Source organism: Balaenoptera ricei, chromosome 10 (assembly GCF_028023285.1).
Source record: "Balaenoptera ricei isolate mBalRic1 chromosome 10, mBalRic1.hap2, whole genome shotgun sequence".
Taxonomy (NCBI): Eukaryota; Metazoa; Chordata; class Mammalia; order Artiodactyla; family Balaenopteridae; genus Balaenoptera; species Balaenoptera ricei.
Genome location: NC_082648.1, coordinates 9392704 through 9419418, shown reverse-complemented (window position 1 = coordinate 9419418; position 26715 = coordinate 9392704). Strand labels below are relative to the sequence as shown.

General features: G+C 45.2%; 1 protein-coding gene across 6 annotated transcripts in view; it reads right to left on the bottom strand.

Moving 5' to 3' along the window:
- ETV6 (ETS variant transcription factor 6) overlaps positions 1 to 26715 on the bottom strand; it is a 280275-nt gene that overhangs the window by 63848 nt on the left and 189712 nt on the right. Inside the window, exon 1 of one of the 6 annotated variants that reach the window (XM_059935314.1) lies at positions 24521 to 24576. The exons of the other annotated variants lie outside the window; for them this stretch is intronic. The gene's annotated coding sequence lies outside the window, so the exon portion shown is untranslated. Of the gene's footprint in view, positions 1 to 24520; positions 24577 to 26715 lie in introns of those variants that run through there. 6 annotated transcript variants of the gene reach the window in all.

Below are 26715 nucleotides of genomic sequence, written 5' to 3'. Positions count from 1 at the left end.
CGTTCTGAGCTCCGGAGAGGCCTGGGTCGCTCCTGTGAACAGAACGAGCAGCACCTCACTCACGACACCAGGAATGTTCACTCACAAAGTGCACACGTGCTTCTGAGAGGCTGGGCAGAGTGGGGGCCAGGGCAAGGTCTCCAGGTGCTCGCCGGCTGACCTCCTACTGTCCTGCTATTTATAAAGCACGCTGCCTACTTTAGTTTCTTGGCAGGAATTGCTAATTTGCTGGAAATATTAAAATTTTCCTTTCGCAACTTTATTATAAAATGAGATTCAAATCCTGTTTCTGGCACCTGCTAGCTCAGCAGCTATAGAGGGTTGAAAGGTGGCCCCCAAAAGACGTGTTTGTGTTCTAACCCCTAGAACCTGCGAATGTGGCCTTGTTTGAAAAAAGACCTTTGCAGATGTAATTAAGGATCTCGAGATGAGATCATCCTGGATTATTTGGGGGCCTTAAGTCTAATGACAAGGGTCCTCATGAGAGAACACGGAGGAGAAGAGGAGACAGCCGTGTGAGGACAGAGACAGCCGCGTGAGGACAGAGGCAGAGGTCGGAGTGGTGCAGACCCAAGCTTGCTTATTAGTTTTTCTTCTTCACAGGCTCCTATTAATCACATATTGAAATTACTTTGCCCCTCTTCAATATCTGTCCCTTTCTCTTGAAATGTATCTCTTTTTTACTTTTAAAATGTTCCAGTCTGTCTCCTTCCGTTTCTCTTAAAAATTACCTTTTGTATATGTTCATCTTGTATTCTTACTAGTTTACTCTTCGTTTTTTTTTCATTTAAAATTCTTTCCTGAGTTCCGTCATCTCATTTCTAAGTTTTCCTAATTCTGATTTATGTTGGGTTTTTTTCCCCCCATGTTTTATATCATTTTCTTAATGTCTTTCAGCTCATGTGGACATAGGTCACAGTTCTGAATTTTTCCAAAGCCATGTCTTTTTGGCATGCTTTCTTTAGAAATATTATTCTGCTTCTGATTTTCTTTCATCTTATAAAAACTATGTATGGGATTTGAACTCACTGTTTTTCTATTGCTTGTTTCCCTGTAAAATTAATTTTCCTGAACTTTTAGAACATGGTGCCATTCTAACTTTACAAAGCTCTCTCTTCCATTACATTCATGTCATGTTCAAATATATGACTGCTGAAATTTCCTGGTTCTGTTTCCTTATGGGGACCTTTCCCCCTAAGTTTCTGTTGTTCCTACCCTGTCCAATTTGATTCCACTCCGGGCAGCTTCTCACTGTAGGGTCGTTCTGGAGGGGAACCTGGTTGGTTAGTTCCAGAGCTCACAGTGGCTGAAAAGCTCTAGATCCTTCAGACCTCCCTTCAGGCTACCTGTACTCATCCCTCTTGGAATCAGTAAAAGGACCCCCACTTTCAGCTATTCCTCTCAGAATGACCCTCTATGCTTTCCTGTACTCACTATTTGGGGCTTTTCCTGTTCTAACATCTAAAAGCCCCATTGCATCTTGGGGATATCCTGTCACTTAGTTTTGTCATTGTTCATGGGTTTGAAGTTTTGCTGTTGAGTTACTCTGCTCTTACCTGGGAGTCCTAAGAGATTAAAAACTATGCTGCCGCCTGTGCTGTTTCCCCAGACTCTGTCCCAGAATACTTCCTATTGGCAGGCACAGCATCCTCTGGTGTCTCATAAACAAGAGCACCGATCTTCTTGTGTCTCTTGGTGAACTGCTGCTGCGTTTTGTAGCAGTAAGCAAAAATGTGATAATTAATGTGAGGGGTACCGCATACAGAAGGCTATAAAGCACATGAAAAGATGCTCAACATCACTAATTATTAGGGAAATGCAAATCAAAACTACGATGAGGGCTTCCCTGGCGGCGCAGTGGTTGAGAGTCTGCCTGCCAATGCAGGGGACACAGGTTCGAGCCCTGGTCTGGGAAGATCCCACATGCCGCGGAGCAACTAGGCCCGTGTGCCACAACTACTGAGCCTGCGCGTCTGGAGCCTGTGCTCCGCAACAAGAGAGGCCGCGATAATGAGAGGCCCGCGCACCGCGATGAAGAGTGGTCCCCGCTCGCCGCAACTAGAGAAAGCCCTCGCACAGAAACGAAGACCCAACACAGCCATAAATAATAAATAAATTAATTAATTTAAAAAAAAAAGTGAAGCTTCTCTCCTATGTTTAAAAAAAAAAAAACAAAAAAAGCTACGATGAGGTCTCACCTCACACCGGTCAGAATGGCCATCATCAAAAAATCTACACACAATAAATGCTGGAGAGGGTGTAGAGAAAAGAGAATCTTCCTACACTGCTGGTGGGAATGTAAATTGGTACAGTCACCATGGAGAACAGTAAGGAGGTTCCTTAAAAAACTGAAAAACAGAACTACCATGTGATCCAGAAATCCCACTCTTGGGCATATATCTGGAGAAAACCATAACTGAAAAAGATACATGCACCCCAATGTTCACTGCAGCACTATTTACAATAGCCAGGACATGGAAGCAACCTAAATGTCCATCAACAGAGGAATGGATAAAGAAGGTGTGGTACATATATACAATGGAATATTACTCAGCCATAAAAAATGAAATAATGCCATTTGCAGCAACATGGATGGACCAAGAGATTGTCATACTGAGTGAAGTAAGTCAGACAGAGAAAGACAAATATCATATGATATCGCTTATATGTGGAATCTAAAAAAAGGCTATGAATGAACTTATCTATAAAACAGAAATAGAGTTATAGATGTAGAAAACAAACTTATCATTACCAGGGATAAGGCGGGGCGGATTGGGAGATTGGGATGGACATATACACACTACTATATATAAAACAGATAACTAATAAGGACCTACTGTATAGCACAGGGAACTCTACTTAGTACTCTTTAATGGCCTATATGGGAATAGAATCTAAAAAAGAGTGGATATATGTATATGTATAACTGATTCACTTTGCTGTACACCTGAAACTAACACAACAGTGTAAATCAACTATACTCCAATAAAAATTTTTTTAAAAATGTGAGGGGCCTCTGACCACACCAAAGGGGGTAATAGCCCCAAGTGCAGGAAGCAGAGACACAACACCCAGAGGGAAGACACAGTGTAAAATGTCCGTGAGCCTCAGTGGGCATCGACGTCAAGGCAGGGAACACACGGCTTCTCTAATTGGAAGGACTAAGGAACTATTCCAGTGAAGATACAACTTCCAAAGGGAAGGAATTTCTAGTGGGGATTAAAACAATAGCAACAATGGCAACAGTACAGACAGCTGACCTTTCACTGTCTTTCCACACTTCTTCTCACGAAAAAGTCAAGGCTGCCAGATGTCAAAAACTGCAGAATTTTAAAAAATTCACAAAGATCTGAGTGACTCAGCCTGCAGGCCAGACATCTCAGAAGTCCTAGATAACGGTGAAGATCTCCCCAAATGAGTCTTCCCCCGGCTCCGTGACAAACTGCAGCTCAAAGAAAGATGGAGTTTTGTGTCCGTCACAGATTTCCCACAGAAGCCCGAGAAGGAGCAAGTCATCTGCTCCTCTCAGAAGGAGCCCCACAAAGCAACGAGCCGTGGGATGCCAGAGGCTCTGCAGGTGTGGCCGGTTTGCCGCCAGCTCTCACTTAGCTTTCATGCTTTTGAAAAACCTTCTTTCTCATTAGGGTTTGGTCGGTTTAGAAGACCCGACTCAACCCTGACAGGCAGGTCTCACCAGAGGCTGCAGCCACAGAATGATCATTTTTAAAAATGGCTTTTTTAATGCAGCCCTTGGAAACTTTGCAAGAAATATATCGATTTGAGATACTCAAGCTGAACTGTCAAGCTTTGGCAAAGGGGAAGAAATCTTTCCCATTCTCCGTGCCTGTTGCCAAATGCTGCTTCCAGGAAGCAATGACTGTCCTTTCGGGAAAGGAAACAAAGCTCAAATGTTCTAGCGCCTTCCCTTTACTTCACCCCCTTCTCTTGTCTCTGCTTGCAATTCACTGACCAAAGCACTTTGCAGTCATTGCTCATTTGCATGAATAGGCATCTGAACTAGTGATGCCCAAATTAGTGATGCCTGGCCGAGGCAGCTTCCTAAATAATGAGGCCTGATGGTTTCGGCAGAGCCGGGGGCCCGCGGGAAGCAGGCTCGCGGCCCGTCGTCAGGTTAAACACTCTTCCGGTTTCATAACAAAATCTCCCCTACAGACCTGGCTGTGTAAAGTGGAGGGTATATGTTCACTGAGGCTTGCGATTAATGAGATCGGGACTCAGGACCGGGGTAGGAGGGTGGGGAGAGTGCGGGAAAGAGGGACCCACGCTGGAGTGTTCTAACGCAGATGTCAGGATTAACACAGAAACTTCCTGACATCTGCTGTTTCTTTCATTTCAGTCTGGGGCGATGTCATCTGGCACTGTTCCAGGGGAATTCCCATCATTCCCATTAAAACACAGTTTGTCTAACTGTGCTGAGGGCTCCTCCGTCCATCTGTCCCCCTATTCCTCCACTCACCCAGCCATCTAACAAATTAGGCCCCCCCCCCCCCCGGGGCACCGCATCTCGTGTCAGGTGCGGGATACACCGAGGTGAATGACACACGGATGCTGGTAGGAAGAAAGGAATGTAAGGAGACATTGACAAGTCTGTGCATTAGTGCAAGACTGGGGAAGACTTACTGAACTGAAGGATCAGGTGACAGCTTTCCTGGCAGAGGGAATGGTGGATACAAGAACCTGGACATGTGAGAGAGCAAAGCCAGTTTGGGAAACTTTGAGTAGTTCAGTGGGACAAAACACGAGATGTTCGTGAATGTGTGTTTAAATGAGGGGAGGGAGCAATAGAGCAGCTCCACGTTGATGCCTAACAGGCATGCTAGACTTAATATGTCCCAAACTGCCCTCTTGCTGTCCCCCATCTAAATCTGCTGTACCCAGTCTTTCCCATCTCAGAGAATGCCAAGTCTATTCTTCCTGTTGCCTACGCCCCACACCTTGCAGTCATCCAATCCGGCAGCAAGTGCCGTTGGTTCTGCCTTCAAAATGTATCCAGAATCTGGGATTTCTCTGGTGGTCCAGTGGTTAGGACTCCGCACTCCCAATGCAGGGGGCCTGGGTTCGATCCCTGGTTAGGGAGCTAGATCCCGCATGCTGCAAGTAAAGATCCCACATGCCACAACAAAGATCCCGCGTGCCACTACTAAGACCTGGTGCAGCCAAATAAATAAATAAATATTTAAAAAAAAATGTATCCAGAATCTGACCACTCTTGTCACCTCCGCTGCTGCCACTTTAGTGCCACCCACCATCACCTCTCACCTGGATCATTGTTACTGGTGCCTAAACCGTCCCCCAGCTTCCACCCTTGTTCCCCTACAGTCCATTCTCAATATACCAGCCAGAAGGATCCATTTAAAACATGTCACTCCTCTGCTCGAAATCCCCCAGTGGCCCCCCTCTCAAGCAGAGTTAAGCTCAAAATCCTTAAAATGACCTTTGGGCTCCACATGATCTAACCCCTGTCTAAGGCCGCCTCCTCCCACCTTTCCCCTCCCTCATTCTGCTCTACCCACCCTGACCCCTTTGCTTTTCCTCACACATACCAGGCACACTCCTACCTCAGGGCCTTTGTACTTGCTGTGCGTTTAGCTGGAGTATTCTTCTCACAGACATCCCCACTTCCTTCAAGTCCTCCCCAGACATTCCATATAAAACTACAAATCTCTGTTCTCTCACTCTTCCTTATCATCTTTCCTGCTTTATTTTCTCCGTAGCACTTATCACTATCAAATCTAAATATTTTACTATTTATCTTGTTTACTATTCATTTTATTCACTAGAATGTAAACGGATTTTTTTCAACCTGCTTTGCTATTTATCTTTTTGGTGTTCACTGGATTGAAGAATATGCTCATTTAAAAATCTTTTAAATGCAATTTTATACTCTGGAAAACTAAATGAAGCAAATATTACTATCATTAAAGTTATTTTATCTTGACATCCAGTCTCTGAATATGCTTGCAAAACTCCTTTGTTATGACTCCAAGGTAGACTCCTGATTAAACATATTTTGATCTTTACTGTAATTAGTTACAAGAATCTAAGATAGCAGTGAAAGAACTGTTCTAATTACTGCTATATCCCCGATGCTTCAAGCAGTTTCTGGCACATTGCAGGTGCTTAATATTTTTGAATGAATGAGAAGCTATGCCCTGTGAAGAAAAGACGGTGTATCACAGTGTGGGTTTAAATCTTGGCTCCCCAACTTACTGTGTGATGTTGGGCAAGCTCACACAGTTTCCTCAACTGTAAAACTGGGGTAGTAACAGGATGCACATAGGGGACTTGTGAGCACTCAGAATGTTGAGACGTGTGTAACGCTCTTAGAACAGTGCCTGGCATTGATGAGGCACTTGATAAATGTTAGCCATTTTTAGAAAGGGCCTGTTGTACTAAGGAGTTTAGACTTTATCCTAAGGCTGCTTGGAGTCACTGAAGGATTTTAAACAAGGGAGTAACATAATCAGATCTTGTTTTCCAATGGTCACTCCAGCTGCAGAGTGGAGGATGAATTAGAACAGGGCCAGACTGGTACAAGATCAGTCTGAAGGCTGTTGTAGAAATGGAGGTGACAGATAACGTTAGCCTGAACTAAAGCAGAAGGAATGGAGAAAGAATGGGCTCAAGATACCACGGAGGTAGAACTGTCAGAACCTGGAGATGAGCTCAATGTGGAGGAGGCAGTCAACAACAAAATCCAGGCTTCTGACTCCTGCCACCAGACAGTGGCGTCCATCCATCCCAGGCTGCAGAGGACTGATGGGGAGAAAGCGTATTTTGTTTCACGTGAGGTGACTGTGGGCTAGCGAGGTGGAGAGGTGCAGTCTCACACAGTTGTATACATGCATCTGGTACTTAAGAGAAAAATCTAGGTGAGATCTAAAAGATATTTGGGAGTCATCATCCTACTGGTGATTCTTGAAGTTACTGGAGTAGATGAGATTTAAGGAAAACATTTAAGGAGCGAACTGTTTTAAAAAAGGTGTACCCTTGAAGGGGCATCAGGAGACAAGCCAGGGGAGAGTGGCACCTTGCAGGCCAAGACAGAGGGAGTCTCAGGAGGTAGTTAGACTCATGACGAGAGGCAAGATAAGGAGGACCAAGGCACGTCCAGTGCATTTAGCATCAGGTGATTCTAGTCAGAGCAGAGGTGTAATGGGGGTGGAAACCAGCTCGCGGTGGGTTGAGGCAGGCATGGGAGGTGAGGAAATGAGGAGTATAGGTAGATAATCCTTTCACAAACTTGGCTGGGAGGGGGAAAAAAGAGATGGGGTGGTAGCGAAGAGTGATGTCCAATCCAGGCAGATTTCTTTCAAGATGGAAGGGACCGGGAACGAGATGCAAATGAGAAAGAGGCTGAGAGCAGAGAAGGGAGAGGATCCCCAACTGGGGAGGCTGGGGCACAGGAGCTGAGCTCGGGGGAAAGTGCCCTGCGTGCAACGAGGGGAGACTTCTCGCGCTGTGAATGGAGTGAGCAGTGAGCTGGGCCTGAGTGCAGACAAGCTGGGGCACTGGGGGGGAGGGGAAAGGGGGAGGGGGGAGGGGGAGGGGTTGTAGGTTAGGAACTGTGGGGCCTGAGTCCACATCAGCTGCAGGGAATGGGAGAGCACTGACTGGGGACAGTCTAAGGCTCAAAGAGCAGCATCCAGTGGAGGAAACACACCGACCCAGTCTTTTCTGGAAATGCAGATTGTAGGCTCAGAGACATCAAGCTCCAGATTGCAATTGGTATAAAACCAAAACTACAACAAATATGCCGTGAGACTATACAGTATTCCCAGAGAAATCCTCCTCAAGGACCATCCCCATTGCTTCTTTGATTAAACACCTTCAAGGCTCCCCATCAAATACACACAGAATAAAATCACTCTGTTTACAAAGGCGTTCAGCACCCTAATGTGGCTCCCACACAAGACCTTTCACCTGACATTCTCTCCTCCCTGCCCTGGTCCAGCCACTCCCTGCGCCCCTCTGCTCATGGGCGTGCTGCTTCTGACCCGACCCTGCTTTCCCTCCGGCTTTACCTGCTGGAACTCACCTCTCCTTTAAGGCCTGGCACTAAAGTCATTCTTTCCCTGATGCCTTCTTCCAAAAATGTCTTTTCTCCTGTCTTTTTGCTTCCAGAGCACTCTAAAGCTGTAGACAGGACTTCCAGAAGCTGTGTTAAATTAGGTTTATCCGTGCTTATGCTTCTTCCCCACTGGGCAATAAGCTCCGAATGCAAGCTTACTTGTGTTTGATGTGGTACCACCCTCTCCACCATGGAACCCACCCTGGTTGTGTTCATGCACTTGACTTGGCATGGTGCCAGGCTGAGCTGTGCCTTTTGTGGCCACGGAAAGAGCGAGAAGGCTTTCTGACAAGTAATAATGATCTGTGTATTAAAATTGAATATATCCTATGAGTGCTGTCTTTCTGGCTAGAAAATCCTACTATTGGCTGGGTAGGCATTGAGCTAGAAATTAGACCTAGGGGTTAAAATATTAGGCCAGTGTATAGGACATTTTGGGCCCTAATCAGTTGAGTTATTCATTGGCTCTTCTTGCTTCCTAAGTTTTCCTCGCTTGGTATCTTAGAGACGTTTTCCTTTCGGATGTACTGCATCATTAACTCCTATTTTTCCGGCTTCCATAATACAATATGGCAGAGGTGGCGGCATCACACGCATGCAGGGTCTGTTCTGTTTGCTTCTAAGAGAATAATTACTGAAAACTTCTGGCATGGAAAGGAAAAGCACACACTGAGATTTTACTATATACCTGGTGCTCTGGAGACTCTATCTGTTTGATCCTTACAGCAGCTCTGGAAGGTGGATGTTACTGTCCTCATTTTTTTCAGATGAGAAAATGCAGACACGGGCAGAGGGGTTAAATGACTTACAAAGATCCTGTGTCCAGTTGAGTGGTGGGCCCAGGACTCAGAGCCCAGACTGCCTGACTCCCGAGTTCAGATCCCCACAACCCCAGTTGACAGCACATCACCAGGTGGTTCGAAAGCCTGGAGCGTATAACCCTGACAGCACACGCTACCCATGGCTGGGGACTTTGAACGTCTGAATTCTGCGTGGGCTGTGCGTCCAATGGAAGGATGGAAAGAAGTTGGTGTCTGATTAAAGTTTCCATTTGCTCCAGAGAAATATCAAGGAAAAGCAGGAGATGGTTTAATCTGAGTGACTTAAGGCTAGCAAATTATCCACTGCGGTATGGACCCTCCAGCTGACCGACTCCTTTCCACCCTTCCTTACCAAGCTCGGGGCTCCCTGGCACCCCTGCATCCTTTGGCTTAGACAGAGGAAGATGGCTGAGTGTGGGTTCATGGAGAGAGGGGCCAGCGAAGCCGGGAAGACTTCAGGTGCCCTGTCCATTAGTCTCTGCACACCTTGAGATCTGCCCTCTATCCAATAAAACTAAAAGGGTCAGGTAGCTGAGCACTGACTTTGAAGCAGTGGTCTTTTTAAAACACAGAGCTGTGTTACTGCTTTGCTTAAACATTTTCAGAAGCTTCCCCGGGCCTCCTCAGCCCCTGCCTAACTCACCATGTCGCGTGGATTCCCAGAGGCGCCACATTCTCTGGCCTTTGCGTGGGCCAGCCCCTCTGCCTGGGATGGGCTGCTGCTTTTGGCCGAGTGAACCATGCATGCTTAAAAATATGCTAAGATTTCTCAAGGGTCACCTTCTTGGTGAAGTCTTTTATAAATTACCGCCCCAGGAAGGATTTGACGTGTCTCATGTCATCCCCAGAGGTGGTAAATAGTGCAAAAAACAAACAAACAAAACTGTGATGGAACTGCCTTTTCCATAATTTTTGAGTTCCAAATCCTACAACGATTGCCGGTTCCAGGCATTTCTACTATACCCAGAACACTGTTCTCTGCCCCCAGTCAAATGAATCTGTTTGTTGCATCCTGTCCACAAATACCCTCAAACCTAAGTCATCACACCCTTTACCTGGATGCCCTTTTCCTCTGAGTCAAATCATGGGAAATGGAGACGTGAGCTTACATGTGGCAACAAAGGGCTTTCAAAGGCTACACCTCATTTGGCCTTCACAACAGCCAGGTGGGTCAGTGGTACAGACATTATTGTTCTTATTTCCAGCTGGGCATGCAGAAGGGAAGGAGGCCTACTGGCTTGCTCTAAGTCACCCAACTAGTTCAAGGTTAGGGCCAGGATTAGAAGTGAGGACTCAGGCTCTTGGTCCAGAGTTCGTCTCATACACTGAACTCTGAAAGTAGAGGCGGCCCTGTGGGTCAGTGTCCTCAAAGGTACTCTCCACACTCATCCACCTGTTTACAACCAGGCCCTGGGGAACCAGTCAGCTTAAAGGGTGACCCTATTCTATCAGGGGATTATGGGCATCAGGGAATTGTGGATAAGGAATCAGAAGCCTTGTGCTTTGGTCCTGGCTTTGTCACCTTCCTTGTTTGGAAAGGACTTAGCTAAGGCATCACTGCCTTTGAAAATGTTTTCTCCTCTGTAACACGGGAGTGACTCTTTCTATCATGCCTACCTCGCAGGGCTGTTGTGAGATCACACGAGGCAATGGACATGAAGGTCCTTCGACATTACGATATGGCTGCATTCAACGATAAGCAGATACCCTATTCGCGGTTTGCTTCGACTTCTCCAGCCAAGTGTGTGAACTGCTGGACCACAGGAGAGTGGGGTACATCCTTTCCTGTTGCTTTAGGGCCTCTGTTTCCTTCTCCCTTAGCTCTCGTTCGGTGCCAGCTCCCAGCTTTCTGAGCTGAACCTGCAGAAGCGGCAGCCAGGTCCCCGCCCCTGTGCCAGGGCTACCCTGGTGGCAATCGGCATCACGCTGGGTGCAAGGCAGAGGTAGTGGGGGAGCGCCACTCCGCTCACATCTCTGCCCCTGGGTTGCCTTTTTTTTCTTTTAATAAATTTATTTATTTTATTTATTTATTTTTGGCTGTACCGGGTCTTCGTTGTTGTGAGCGGGGGCTACTCTTCATTGCGGTGCACGGGCTTCTCATTGCGGTGGCTTCTCTTGTTGTGGAGCATGGGTTCTAGGCGTGCGGGCTTCAGTAGCTGTGGCACGCAGGCTCAGTAGTTGTGGCTCACGGGCTCTAGAGCGCAGGCTCGGTAGTTGTGGCGCATGGGCCTAGTTGCTCCGCGGCATGTGGGATCTTCCCGGACCAGGGCTCGAACCCGTGCCCCTTGCATTGGCAGGCAGATTCTCAACCACTGTGCCACCAGGGAAGCCCCCCTGGGGTGCCTTTCGTCATTATTAACCCCTTTCCTAGATGCTTGTAGAATTCTAATTTCTTAAAGTCTCCTCATTGTTTATCGCACTTGCCTTTCTATATAAGGTTTCCTTCAAGGAAAATGATACAAACCACATCTCACAACAAAGCCGGAGAGAGAGGTGCAGAGCTCAAGAAGGAGGGCCATGGATCTGAGCCATTGTGACGTGGAGGCAAAACTACTGTCAGTCTCTGAATGATGGTGTCAAACCCTGGCATGACTCAGAACACCTAGCAGAGATGGGCTAAGATATCAGATAGTGATGGCGGGGACAGTTTAGGATGCTCTCTCCCATACTTGGGTGACAATATTTATGATATTTCATATCTGCTATACCTGCTCTGAAAAAGAAATTTTGTTTCCTGGTCAGGTTTGAGCTGTCATCACCTGTAGCTTGAACCCAAAATATTGAAATCTTTTTTTTTTTTTTTTTTTTTAACAAGGTTTGGTTTATAATGCCAGGAAAGGATAAAATATTTAAAATTGGTACTACTCTGGGAATTCATGGTGGACTTGGATTCCCTTAAAAAAAGATGTGAATATAATAAAATAGATACAACATAACAAACTCTATTGAATACAATTTCATTTTCTTTGATTCCTGAGTGGGTAATGCAGGATCTTACAGAAGTTCAGGGTCACTATTATAAATATCAGCTGTCATTGTACTGGTGAAACATATAATGTGCCAGTTAATAATAGCTTTACGAAGTCACAGAAGATCAGATAATAGAGGTTTTGCTGTAACTGGGTTCATGATGGTTAAGAGAATCAATACATTTTCCAAAAGAGCCTAAATCACTTCTAGGAAATAACTCATGCTCTGTGAGAATAGAACAGGATTTACAAAGAAGTGCTTGGTACTCCCTGGAAGAAAGGTGCTGTATAATTGTAACTGGTTCATTCTGTGCCCAAGGCCCTATCCACTAACCATACAGGCTCTCCTTAAATGGAGTGGAAGATTTCTCCAGTCTTTCCTAAATCCAAGGAACAACATGCAGCTCGGGATGGGCACATCACAAGAAGAAATCTTTTAAGGTCATGTTCAGAAGGACCCTTTGCTTAAAGGAATTTGGACTGGAATTAGAGTTCTCAGCTCTGACTTGAAGAAAGAGAGAGAGAGCAGGGAATGAAGGAGAGAGGGAGGGGGAGAGAGAGAGTCAGAGTCACACCACACACCACTTAGCCACCAAGGACAGAGTTTCCGTGCTGTTTCATTAGAACACGAAACCTATTCTGTTGACTACGAGTCCGCTGTGAGCCGAAAATAACTTAGTTCACACTTCCTTAGCGTCTGGGGTCCCATCATTCTGAGTCATGGCCACGTTAACTCTGCTACTGAAAAAGCAAGAGCGTGGCAGCATGGCCAAGCCCATGGCACCACCAGGCAGGGAAGGTTTCCCCCCCAATGCAAGACAGCGGGACGGGGTGCCCTGGGGTTGGGCTGCAGAGAGAAGGGGAGGGGAGGACACTTTCTTTTCAATACTCGCCACTTTCTCTGTAGAATTCAGTTCTCCCTGCCTGGGGAGGATGGAAATTTCTGATTTCCTGTATCTCTTCTAACACAATGAATCTCGCCATCCCGGGAGGGCAGCTTAGCTGTGGCTCTGGCGGGACAGAACTGGCCTGGCTGGGTAGCCACTCAGCAAAGGGAGGACATTCACCCCGGACTTCCTGGGGCCTCATGAACGTCAGGGAGCCCCGCCGCTCAACTGAGTGGCAGGGAATCACTAAGTGATAAGGATAAAGACCAGTCGGGGTCCCTGTGCAGCTTTAGGGCAGATTTCTATTTCCCCTTGTGGTGGAGAAGCAGATTCCGAACTGCATTCAAACACAATACGGTCTCCAGCAAGGAAGAAATGAATCCCTTTAAATCTTCGGCCCTTCGTGTGGTACCCTCCCCTGCTGCTCTAGGGCTCACAGAAGCCTTTTGTTATAGTCCTAGGAATGTGTACTTAATAGAGAAAGCGTGGTTTTGTGGTTGCTGTGAAAGAATACCGAGCGGGGTGGAACAGACCTGCCTCTCAAAGCCTGATGCTGGCCTGGGTCAGGGAAACAGGGAAATTCACCAGAGACCGTGTTTCCCCAGCGCTCTCGCAAAAGTGCAGGAGTGAGGGGCACGAAATAATCCCAGACAAGCATTAAGTGTCCTCAGGTGAGTGAGTGTCAGTGACAGGGGAGTTACAGGAGGTTTGCTGCATTGCTGGCTGTGACTAATGCGGTGGGTACCTGAGAATTATTCCCGTATCCTCCCCTAAGGGACTTGTGCAGAAAATAGGCAGTCTGCTTACTGCGATTGAGTCTGAGAGCACGCAGCAAAATATTGCAAGGAATTAGAGGTGGAGGGGACCTCAGAGCTGATTGTCACCAGCCTTCTGGTAATCAGGCAAGATTCGTGCAAGATTCACATGAGGAGTGTGAATACTGTCCATTTCTCCAAAATGGGGACACCAGCTATGATAATGAATAAGGAAATGATAAACGGTACTCTGATCAAGTGGAGAAAGGTCCCTGATGAACAAATACCTCATTCCACATAAAACATTTTACAGTGTTATATAAATTTTAGGTAAAGCCAAGGCTTGGAATCAGTCAGCATTAGGACATTTTTACTGCCACGTGCATCTGATTTCAAAGTGATGCTTTTAGACAAGGTCAGCCATATGCAAAATTCTGAAGCAGGCAAATTCCATCTCGGCTCCCCACTTCTTTGTCCTTTTCCTTTCAATGACAGCACAAGGTATCATGGAATAAGGAGAAGCACAGGCTTTGGGTCAGGCAGCTCTGGTTTAAGTTCCAGCCCTGTCCCTGACTAGCCTATGACCTGGGCAGGACACTTCATCTCCTGTCTTCATTTCCTCATCTGTAAAAAGTAGATCTCAGCTCACAGAGATTGCTGTGAAAATTACACGTGTGAAAGTGCTGGGTCCTCAGCAGACTCAGAAATGTCACCCTTCTTTTCTTCTTTCCTCCCTTCCCATCCTCCCCCTCCCCCAAACCTGTGTCTAGTGATGTACACATCCCCCCATCCATTAAAACACACTTCCAGGAAGAGATCTAAAAATGATGAATGTTCTAGTGAAATGACCACCCAGTGCTTAATGAGCCATCTCCCTAGTCTATGGGCTTTTTAAAACAAAAATCCACGTTCAAGGGGTAAAATGCTAAGAGTAGAAATCCAGGCACTAAAGGAAGGGCCAGGAAGTATTCTGAAGGCAGCAAGTCTTTTATGGAAACTCTGAAGGCAGACAGATAAGCAGATAACTACAGTGGCAGGGTCACCATGGAATGTTCCAAAAGACACTGCTTCTTGGAATTATCACCAGCCTTTGCTAAACCGTCTTCCCTTTTCCTATCGTCTGCCAAGCATTATATTTATGGAAACAGAGGATTTCTCAATTTTTAGTTAAGATTCTAAAGGAGTCCCGTAATCTAGATACCACCAGAGTGTGAAGTAAAAGATTGGTTGAGGTTGAGATCCTGTTATAAACAGTATCTGGGTGATGAGCAGAGAAGAAAAAAACATAGAGGGCCAATTATTTGCCGTACCACTGCTACGTGCGGTGGTATGAGACTTGCTTTAATAAATGTCATGGAACTAAGAGTTTAAAGAACTTTCTGACTGTTGGCATTGCTTCAAAATGGCAAGACTGCCTGTGAGACGTTGAGGTCCCACTCTCAGACGTGTCCAGGCAGAAGGTGGATGGTCATCACCCAATGAAGCCACAGGTGGAATACCCATACCGGGCAGGGGTAGACCAGATGACCTGGAATGTCCATCTAAGCCCAGGAATCCTACTCTAAAGCTATAAAAGCAGCGGCGAAGAAAAAAGAAAACAGTAAGTTTGAATCTTCCAGAAGGTGTAGGTTATTATTAAAGATGGACCCAATTCAGCTTTCCAGGTTAATCCTGATCAGAAACAGAGTAAAATCGGATATGTGGCTCTTGCTAATGTTGACAGGCATCCATGTTTTAGATTGGCTCTTGCCAACTGGAACCTCAAGACACAACAGGTATTTTTGTTTTAGTATGGCTTCTCTTATACTAATTCACACTTAAATTTTAAAAGAAACCATGGATTGTGGCACACAGATGCTTGATTCTGAGCTGTAGGGCCTCTGACAAAGACACAGATAACTCACGCATGCACCCCCTTCACCCCTCCCCCCATACCTACACCCAGCTCTTTCTAGGTCTTCAAAAATGCATTTGAATTATTAGTCTGCGCTCTTTCTGGAGTAAAGACGTGTTTTTCCTCATGGGTTTATATTCAGGGGTTTTCTATTTGAAACTTGGTGCTATTGTGGCCCCCTCAACCCCTCTGTGAATTCTCACTCTGCAGCGTCATAGCCCAGAAGGACTCAGGGGAAAAGGGGGTTGGGGTTCATGACCCATGCTCAGGGTCAGCACACAGAAGTCTTGAAGTAAAATGCTCTATTCCTTCCCCAGATTCCTGAGATGAGTTTTACAGAGCGTGTGTGGGGATATGGCCTCATTATAGCCTAAGGGACATCTGCAGACACTGATCCCTCCCAAAGGAGGATGCAGGAAGGCACGAAACTGAAGATAAGGAGCTGGTGCTACTTAATCAACCATGCATCTCGTGACTTCTCTGTTCTATTTAAAAATTTAAAAATACACACACAGACAAATATATAGTTCAGTGAAATTATAAAAATGTACACTGAGTCAAAACATAATGATGGTTTGGAAATGACCCATTATTTTGGATTATCCGTATCATTCTCCTTTTCTTAGAACAGAAAGTCAATAGTTGAGTAAGCACTTCTCCTGTTTTACTTGTATATTTTCATTCCTCCCCTTTACATCTTCTTTTCTCCTTTTCCTTCACATCTCTTCAGGTTCTTTCCTATATTCATTTTGTGTCTTTCCTTCGCTATGTCTTTACTGTACTCTTTTCTCTTTCTTATCCTTTCCTTCCTCCCACTTCCTATCATTACAAATAGGTCGTCCAGGTATCCCTGATTCCCTGAAGTCACATTTGTCTACTCATCCTTCCTCTTCCAAGCACTCCTTTATTTTTCCTAGGTACACCTTTTGGGTTCCGTGACCCAATTCCAATGTGTGGGGTTTGTTTGGGGGCGGGCAGGGCACTTGCCTCACAACACCAAGCAATTCTCAGACACCAGCATAGTGTCCTACAATTCAGCAATTCTGACACTATCTCCCTGGAGAAAGCATCCGATTCCACAGGTTGAGGGCTCAGTCTCACAGGACTGCCTCCCTCTCCCACAACTTCAGACGCCAGACGCAAGGACACACTGACACCCGTGCTTCTAACCAACAATAAATCAGAAGTTGCCACCACTTCCTCCTTCCTTGGGTTCGATTAATATGCTATAGCGGCTCACAGAACTCAAGAAACATTTTACTTACTAGATCACTGATTTATTATAAAAGGATATTATAACTCAGGAACAGCCAAATGGAAGAGGTACAGAGGGCAAGGTGTGGGCAAAGGGCGGGATCTTCCATGCCCTCTCCCAGCTCACCCTTCTCCCAGTACCTCCACATGGTCACCACCCCAGAACCGTCTCTGAATCCAGTCCTTCTGGATTTTTATGGAGGCTTTATTACATAGGCATGATTGATTAAATCATTGGTCATCGGTGACTGATTCAACCTCCAGCCTCTCTCCCCTCCCCGGGGGTCAGGGGGGTGGGACTGAAAGTTCCAACCCTCTAATCACATGACTGGTTCCCCTGGCAACCTGCCTGCATCCTCAGGTGCCTCCAAGTCACCTCATTAACATAACAAAAGATAACTGTGCCACTTTGGGCACTTAGGAAATTCCAAGGGTTTTAGGTCTGTGCCAGAAATAGGGATGAAGACCAAATACTTATTTCTTATTATAAATCACAATATCACACCTACTGTCTTTTACTATTTTTCTCTTAGGGCTTTGTTGCCTGGTACCATCCCCTTCAATGTAGTTTTCTAGGATACCTTGTCAGTTACTTTTTTCTTCTTATTGTATCCTATGGAGGAAATGGGCGGTGGATGGATGGAAGTGGTGTGGCCACAATTGTGGAGAAAAATAAAAAATTCACGTTAAAGCTAGAGTTGCTTGCATGGCAACAATGGTTTGTGGGGTCCAAGCCCATAGCTGAGATTTTGGACTAAGCTACATACGCCGCCCTTGCTGTCAAACGTTTGAAAACTTTGCTGACAAAAGAAATGGTTTATTCTGAAAATTCTAGGAATGTCTTGTAGGTATTCTTTTTCAAGTGAACTTTATGTTTCTCTTTCATGACCCTTTCACTGATTTATGGGTGGGTATATTGCTGATGATCACTGGGGAAGGGGGTTGCAGGGTAGGAAAGAGAAAAATATATGCTCCTATTACTTAAGAAGAATGTGCTAAGGTACCTTTGGTCAAATAACTGGTTCAAGAAGTAATTCCTATTTTTGCAAAACTTCTTGGGGCAAGAGTAAAGGTGATAGGATACCACCTATCATTCTTCTGTTCCCAAAAGGAAATAAAATCTGTGAATCCAATCAAACAGCAATTGCTCTAGTATCAAAGGCACCTCTGGCCAGATGCATCGTGTTTCACTGGGAAGGTGGCTAGTTTACATAGATACATGCAGGTAAAGCCTCCACTCTTTAAATATATGTTCCTGCCTGGCAGTGAGTAAAACCTAAAGTGGATTATTTGCTTAGTCTTTACATATTATTTTATTATGAGACTATTTTTTTCTTTCTCATCCACCTTTCAAACAGGCTCAGAAATGAAAAAACTTTCATTTCTGAGGTTTCACAGCACAGCTGTCAACCTGATAGCCTCAGGCCCCACCTGGCTCATGACTAACGAGCCCTGCAAACTTAAGCGACCCCAGCCCAGAGCCACTGTTTCCTAAGCGGAAGCCTGGCCACGCACGTGTTCCTTGAAAGCCCCTGTGAATCTGTACTTTTCTTCACTCTACCAATTTTCCCTACTACTACACACTCCTGCATGTGCTTCATAAAAAGTGATGTTTGAAATGTACTATCAAAATCTACCTACTCTCCAATGTGCATTTATTTTCTTTGAAATTCTTTAAGATCAAAACTGAGTAGATGCCTGTTTCTACCACAATTTACAACTGCAGGTAATTCCTACTGAGCTGTAAAAAGCCACTCAATTACAGCATTTGCATGAGAACCAGATTGCCTATTTATAGATAACTTTACAGCCTAAGCTTACCTGGAGATTTGAAACTGGTGGGCCTCGGACTCTGCCTGCATCTTTAAAACCCAGAAAGAATTCTACAGAACCAAGACCATTCGTCAATGTGACAATTCTGCTTGTTGACTTGAATGGGGAGGGACACCACCAAATGACTATTAAAAGTCACTGTTTTCCTTTAAGGAATATTCAGCATGTTCAGAAATGTCAGGTCTTGAGTGAAGGCTGATTCCCGGGCTCAAAGGATGAGCTCCTAGAGTTGAGCTCATCAGCTCCTTTGGTGCCGGAAGAATGAACACGACGTATGTGTGCCCTGAAGTTCAGAGGCCTGAACTTCATCCCTGCACTGAAAGTGCAACTCTTTGGCCAATTCTTAAAAATAGCAATTATCTTACAACTCAAATAAAAATATATTAAAGCTTAAAAGTTCCTTGAGGACAAGGGCCTCCACTTTAATACTTTACTGTCCGTTGTCTACAGCATTTAGCATGTTGCCAGGCTCATTGTTAGGAAACTTTTTTACACGAAAACCTAGGATGACTGCTTCATTATCAACTTACACTGATTGCCCAGGACAAAGGGATATAGAGCTACCCATCTTTCTTTGGTGTCTGTTTCCTTAATAGTTCCCAACTACTAATTGATCAACTTCTCTTTTTTAAAATGTATTTAATTGAAGTATAGTGATTTACAATGTTGAGTTAATGTTTGCTGTACGGCAAAGTGACTCAGTTATACATGTATATATTCTTTTTCATATGCTTTTCCATTATGGTTTATCACAGGATATTGAATATAGTTCCCTGTGTTATACAGTAGGACCTTGTTGTTTATCCATCCTCTATATAACAGTTTACATCTGCTAATCCCAAACTCCCAATCCTTCCCTCCCCCACCTCTCCTCCCCGTTGGCAACCACAAGTCTGTTCTCTATGTCTGTGAGCCTGTTTTTTTTTTTTAATAAATAAATAAATAAATAAATAAATAAATTTATTTATTTTTGGCTGTGTTGGGTCTTCATTGCTGCGCACAGGCTTTTCTCTAGTTGCGGCGAGCTGGGGCTACTCTTCGTTGTGGTGCAGGGGTTTCTCACTGCAGTGGCTTCTCTTGCTGTGGAGCACAGGCTCTAGGCACGCGGGCTTCAGTAGTTGTGGCACGTGGGCTCAGTAGTTGTGGCTCGCGGGCTGTAGAGCGCAGGCTCAGTAGTTGTGGTGCACGGGCTTAGTTGCTCCATGGCATGTGGGACCTTCCCGGACCAGGGATCGAACCTGTGTTCCCTGCATTGGCAGGTGGATTCCTAACCACTGTGCCACCAGGGAAGTCCCTGTGAGTCTGTTCTGTAGATAACTTCATTTGTGATTTTATTTTAGATTCCACATACAGGTGGCATCATATGGTATCTGTCTTTCTCTTTAATTGGTAAGCTTCTTAATCAATCTTCCTGCAGTATTTGTTTTGCAGTATAATTGGAATACCATCAAATTCTTACCCTTTAACCTTTCCACCACCTTCCAAGTCTACCTTTGTCTGACGTGTGGACAACAGAAACTTCCTTTTTATTAGACTTTTGGGTCCCAGAATGATGCCTCTCAATTGTTTCTTACTTTATACCTTTCACTTACTTGATTTCAAAGATTATTCGTCAACTTGCTATCTTGATTATACTGCTCTACTGAGGGGCTACAGCAACTCGTCATTGTCCCAAAAGATCACTGCGGCTCCTCAGTAGAACAGTAAATACATGATATCATTTAATGCTCATAACTCTGTGACGTAAAGTGTCTGGTTTACAAGAGAAGAACCAAGATTTTGCGAGGTCTAAGGTTACTCAGGTCACACAGTCATGGCTACTCATTGTTTGTAGGACAAAGACCAAAATCTTTAACATGACATTGCCTCACTCTCCCTCACCATCCTCACCCCTTGCAGTTCTGTAACGTGTCAGTCTGGTTTCCCACGGCAAATCCACCAAATGTCAGTTGGCTGGTCTTTCTATTCCTTGAAGACCAAATCCTCTTCTGGGCTCAGGGCTTTCACACACCCTGCTCCCCTTCCCAGAAATAATCCCGCCTCCTCTACCCGATTAACTCCTGCTAAGCTTTTAAGTCTCCTCCTAAACGTATGCCGTGGACTAGGCCAAGTTCCCATGCTTTGTGCTTTCAGAGCTCCTGTAGGGCTGCACTGATACACTTACCCTCGAGTGTAACTATCCGAGTCATACCTGTGTCCATCCCTGCCCCTGTCCAAGGTCCCACTAAACTGCAGCAGAAGCATAAAAAAGGTACGAACCCGTGAAGAGACAGAATGGGAGAAGCAACAATGGTAGTTGAGAGGGGTATGCAACATTTTAGAGGATGGAAAACAGACGGACAATTGGTATCTGACTCAGCAGAGTGGGACAGCTGAATCCTACCTGCCCGTGAGGGGACATGCCAGCAAGACACAAGCTGGTTTCCCTGACAGAGCCCCCCCAAACCTCAGAAACTAGAGGTACCAAGTGCCTGTGAAGGCAGGAGGGAGCAGGGGAGGCGCTGTGGGCATCTGTACTCCATCCCTCCTCCCCCGCCACGCCAGGCCAGCAGCTACTCCTCCTGGTAGATGACAAAACGTTTGCTGGCTGGAATCAGGTTGAGTCAGAGGATGAGAAGGTCCAGGGGAGAGCAAGGCTGAGAACACAGGGGAATTCAGTGGGACTCCGCATAATGAGTGATAAAAGCTCAAGCCCCTCCCCAGCTTGGCTCCTCACAAGCAAGAGACCACAGGATTTCTTCGGGGGCAAACTCACTTGCCCCAAAGACTTCCGGAGTCTGCCGTGAGACAGCCAGATTTTCATCCAATTGGACCATTACAGTTGGACCCGCCAGGCATCAAGCCTCACCTGTGCACACAGAACTGCCAATCGCCTTTTTGAATAGACACCTAAGAGTCACCATCCAATTTAAAAAAACAAACAGATGACAAATCAAGTGATGAAAAGTGCTATGAAGGAAAACAGTGCAGGGTAAAGGGGATGGGGAGCGAAGGGGGATGCCATTATGGATAAAGCTGTCAGGGAAGCTTCTCTAAGGAGGTGATATTTGAGCAGAGACTGTGCCATGGGAATAACTGGAGGAACAGCCTTATAGGCAGACAGATAGCAAGTGCAAAGGCCCTGAGGTGGGAGCACGGGCAGAGGGTTCTAAAAGGAGCAAGAAGACCAGTATGGCTGAAGAGGAATGAGCAGAACAAAAGGTGATACAGAATGAGACTGGAGAGGTGTACAGGGCTAATCGGGGCCAGATCATACAGGGCCCGGCAGTCCATACTCAGCTTTCCTAAATGTAACTGGAAGCCAGTGGAGGTTTTGCAGCAGTGAAATTACACAATTTGATTTCCATTTTACAGCGGATTACTCTGATAGCTGTGCGGGAAATGGACTACGTGGCTGGTGTTAATTTCTGGGGAAGCATCAGTCTCCCCCACTACACTGTAAGCAACATGGAGGCAGGGGCCGCATCTGCCTTGGTCACTGATATATACCTAGCACATCACAGTGGACAGCAGTCACCCGACAAATTATCTGTCGAAAGAATGAATAGAACAGCAAAAGTAGAACTAAAATTAGTTCTGAGAATCCAAAGCCTGTGGTCCTTCTAACACACTAATTAGACTTCCAGAAAAGATAAGGCTAGCAGACAGTCCTGTGGTACTTTAATACGATTTTGGTGAAGACCATCACATAATAATAATATCTTGGTTCGGTCTACAGCTACTGTGACATCACTGTGATCTATTTTAAAGTAAGAATACGTTGAAAATGACAATTATTCTTATGTAGACAAATTGTGCTAATTAGTGTTTACAATGACAGTCACTATTTATAACATATTCCAGTTAATCCCAGTCTATAATATGAAATCATACATAATACCAACAGTAAGTTACATTGCAAACAGGCCCTATTCTTCTTCTTTTTCCAAGTGCCCCCGACTAAATCACTGTTTTGCATTTCCATATTTAGAGCTTATCCCAAGGCATTTTCACAAAGATATTTTTCCTTGCCTTTGTAAGTACATTACACGCAGCCTCACCAATGAGAATTCACCATTTCGAAAATCAATACTCAGTTCATGAGGACCGTTTATCCTTACAGATAAGTTGAAAAAATTCACAACTTTTACGCATTCTAGAAACAAAGTCCGAAACCCTGCTCCCTTTTTACTTTTATGATTCATTCATTCAACAAACATGTATTGACACTATATGCCAAAAAATGAAAAATATCATGTATACAAAGATAAACAGCGGTCTCTGTCTTCGAGTAGTCTAACAAGCAGACTTCTTATCGGCCAACAAATTTCTTCCTGGTTAATTATAATTTCTTTCATGCTTCCCTAATTTGCACGAATATAACCACAAAACCCCACCTATAAATAGTCCAGTTCATTGATTTCCTCTGATGCTGGAATGATCATTTCCTATAAAGCAAGCAAGAAAGAACCCCAGCTTGTGGCAGAAGTTTGGGGAGGTGGGACTCATAGAAGCTTCCACTGAATCTAGGACATTTAAGAAAGGAAGGCCACAATACCCCCTGAACCAGGAAATAACACCTATTAAGAAACTTGTAGAGAAGTGAACTTGGCTTGGGGCAAATCAAGTGATTAAGAGACATCCTTCCAGTAACTGTCTAACCATATGGAAATAGCTAGAAAGAGGACGGGGGTCAATTATTTTTATTATATGACAAGGGCAGGGCAAGTAGTAATGAGGCTACAGGTCACCAGGGAAAATTCAGGCTAATTAGGAGACCGAGCTTTTAAACTATGAGCTGGGCTATGAGAGTTGCTAAGGGAACCTACAGAATTCTCAACACTGGAGACATTCAAAGTTCAGTTCAATCCCAAGGGATGAGTTAGGAATAATTAACTTTGCCCAAATGATAGCAAACAACAAAATAATCCACCAGAGGTCCAGAGCAGGTCAAATGAACGTAAAGCCTATCGGAGAACTTTGTGCTATGGTTCAAGGTTGGTTATCGTGTGGTTTATACCCCAGACAATTCACACTTGGTGTTAGGAGAACCATGCCGCATACCTAGTCAACTGTGTCTGCCAAAGACAAGGAACAGTTAAAACTCCCAGTCTCTGTGTGATGGCTGAAAAGAAATGTTTGTAGTACTCATGAACCCATAACATTGAAGTCATAGGCATGTATCTAAACATGGGTTGAAAGAATCAGACCCAGAACCTTGAGACACGTTCCAGAACCCTCTCAATGCTTCCAGACAGAAGGTCCCTGGAGGTACCAGTCTCTTTAGAAATCTAAGCAATCCTTTTAACTACGAGGGCTGATCTTCTAGGAGAACTTGCTGATCATAAGTTTGAGCTTCTGGAAAATGCCGCCCAAGTGAGACTCTTGCGGCTTCTGTACACTTGCACTTTCTTGCCCTCTTAGACTTAGAGAAATTGGGGACGGACCTTCCCAGCCTCCTGGGCAGCTGAGGTTTGGAGGTTTAAGTGGTTCGTGTTATCAGACCCCTGCAGTGTCCTAACCAACAGGAAGTTTCCCCAGAGTTTCCATCACAGGAAGTTTCCTGTGAGGAAGCCCTTACTGCACAAACAAAGAGTTCTTCAGCCCCCCTGCCCCCCAGAACCTGCAGAGGCAGCTGAAGCAGTGTGGGCAGACGGGGGTGGGTGTGAAACAGGGGTAGAAGGCGGCAGGGGTTGAGGAGAAGACAGCATGCAGCATGGGAAGAAATGGAGGGGAACAAAGAAGTTCTTTTACTTCCTTTGGCCTTGGGTTTGTCAGGAAATCGCTTACTAACGGACACAGGTTGGCTTTCACCTCCTGGTCAGCAGCCTCATCCCTGGCCAGACTGAACTTGGAGAGAAAAGACCGAAGCAGAGTGAAGGTTCTGCTGGTCGAACTCCATCCTTAACCTCTGAGTCTGTTTCCCCATCTGTACAGCAAGGGGCCTTGTAACGATTAAACGAGATAGTTTAATCCATACATTAATATTAGTCAACTATGAGGTATCATATAAATATAAGATAGTACTAGCTTTACCATAACAATATCTTCACTACAGCAAATGCCTGGATGATAGTATGTTATCTGCAGAATAGCGAGGTCTCTCCCTGGGATGACCATTCTTTATCCTAGTCTCCGTCAAGGCCATCGAAATGAAACAGAGCACCAGCTGTGGAAAGGGAGCATTCGATTACATACCTGAATGTTTGGGTGACATCAAGAGTCATTAAACAAGCTTTTATTTTCCCAACTGTAAGGAACATTTTTAAAATGTAGGAAATTGGCCTAATTGCTCTAGGCCACAACCCGAGAGTGGCCTCTTCAACTAAATCAGATAACTCTGGAGAAAAATTTTGCCTTTTTCTTCTAAAGGCCAAGGTCAGAGTTTTAAAAAGAAAGGTCAGTTGAGCGGTCTATTTTGCTCTCTTCCAGTTAATTCATGTTTCTCTGTTCCCATTTTTGCCATCCTGATGTGGGGAATCTCCTCAGAATAATGTAAAACAAAAATCACTCATCCCACATGATGAGGACAACTTTTTCAATGAATACAGCTCATTTTTTGTTTCATCTGTATTTTTGCTTTTATTTTTGAAACCATGACATACTTGTGCTGCTTCAGAGGGCAGACTCAACACTCAGACAATGTTTGCCATGCAATATTCTGGCTTTTTAATGCTTTCTGGTGAACATCTGGCCACATACTCTCGAAGAACATTTTAAAATTTGACCCTCGTGTTTCAAGATAATTTGGGGGCTCATTCTGTCAAGGGTCAATACCACTGCCTTTTGTTTACAGACCTGCTGCAAAAACAGGCCTGCATTTCAAGCTTCTCGAGTAAAAAGAGGGGAACCCACCCAAAAGAGAGAGACAGAGACAGAGAAAGAGAAAGAGAGAGACAGAGAGAGAGAGAGAAAAGACATAATTTCGGAAGGAAGGGGGCAATGAAAATAGAAACTAAAAATGTGACAATGGAGCCTGTAGGTCAAAGGACAAGAGAGGACAACACATACAGATGGTCAGCAGAGCACACAAGACACATATTTTTAATAATAACAGAGGACATTCAGCCTGGTTGGTATGGTATTTCATGACGTATTATCACGAGTGTCTTTCATTTAAGCCCCATCGTTAAGGCCTCCCTGGAACCTCCCCCTAAAATCGAATGGTTTCCACTTCACAAGCCTTTATTAAGCACAAACCCTGTGGCAGACGTGGCCCCTGTCCTCGAGGAGTCACCCTCCAGCAGGGGATGTGGACACACCACTAAGTAGAATACAGTAATGAATTTCTGTCCAGCGACCAGCCCTGGACAGTAATAGGGGCTGTGCCCGTTAGGGCAGAGTGAGAGGGATGGATGGCGAGACAGGTGATGCACAGAGGACAGGATACATGTACGTGACCCAGAACACGGCGTGGGCTGCTTTTCAGTCCTCAGCTAGTCACTCCCCTCCCCCATGCCGGCTGGAGCTCCCCAAGGACATAAGCCACCACCAGGCTGTGACTTTGATTCTCAGACTCGAACACAGCCCTGCCCTTCAGAGGTGGACGCCAGTGGTGAATGGAGGCTGTAAAGATGTAACAGGCACTTGGGTGCAAAGCAGCAGCTCTAGAAAAACTTCCCTGAAGGCAAATCACTGGAGCCGAGGCTGAGAGGCCCCTCCAAGTCTTTCTTCTGCCTTGAGCCAGAACCAAAGCTGAGTAATTTCCAGTTTGTAATGATGAGAGACTTGAGGGAAAAATCTGCCTAATACTCTCGCTATCATCTGCTTTGGGTTAGGCACTTCTCTCTCCATGATTTAATTCTCACACCAATCCTGAGAGAGGGGAAAGTTTTTTTTTTGTTTTTTTTAAATTTCCCAGGTTAGACAAAGAAGCTGCAATGCAGAGAGATCAAGTGTCTTGCCCTTTTCTACAGCTAGGGACTAGGAAGCTAGTCACAGCCCTGTCAGCCTTGAAGCTCCAAGGCCTACCCACCGCTGCAGGGCCACAGAGACTTCCCTGCCAGTGGGATCCGGCTCTGCCACGCGGCCCACTCAGGGGGCTGAGAAGTCTGGCCACGAGGCGTTCTTCAGAACTTCATACCTGAATGAACCAACCAAAACGCAGGGTTCTCCTGTTGGTTTTGGTTGCGCTTATAAACTGGATTTATTTATCCAGTCTTTCACTATAATTCCATAACATTTCTTTAACGTTTTCTTAGTCAAATAGAAGTGAGCCCAAGAACCAAGTT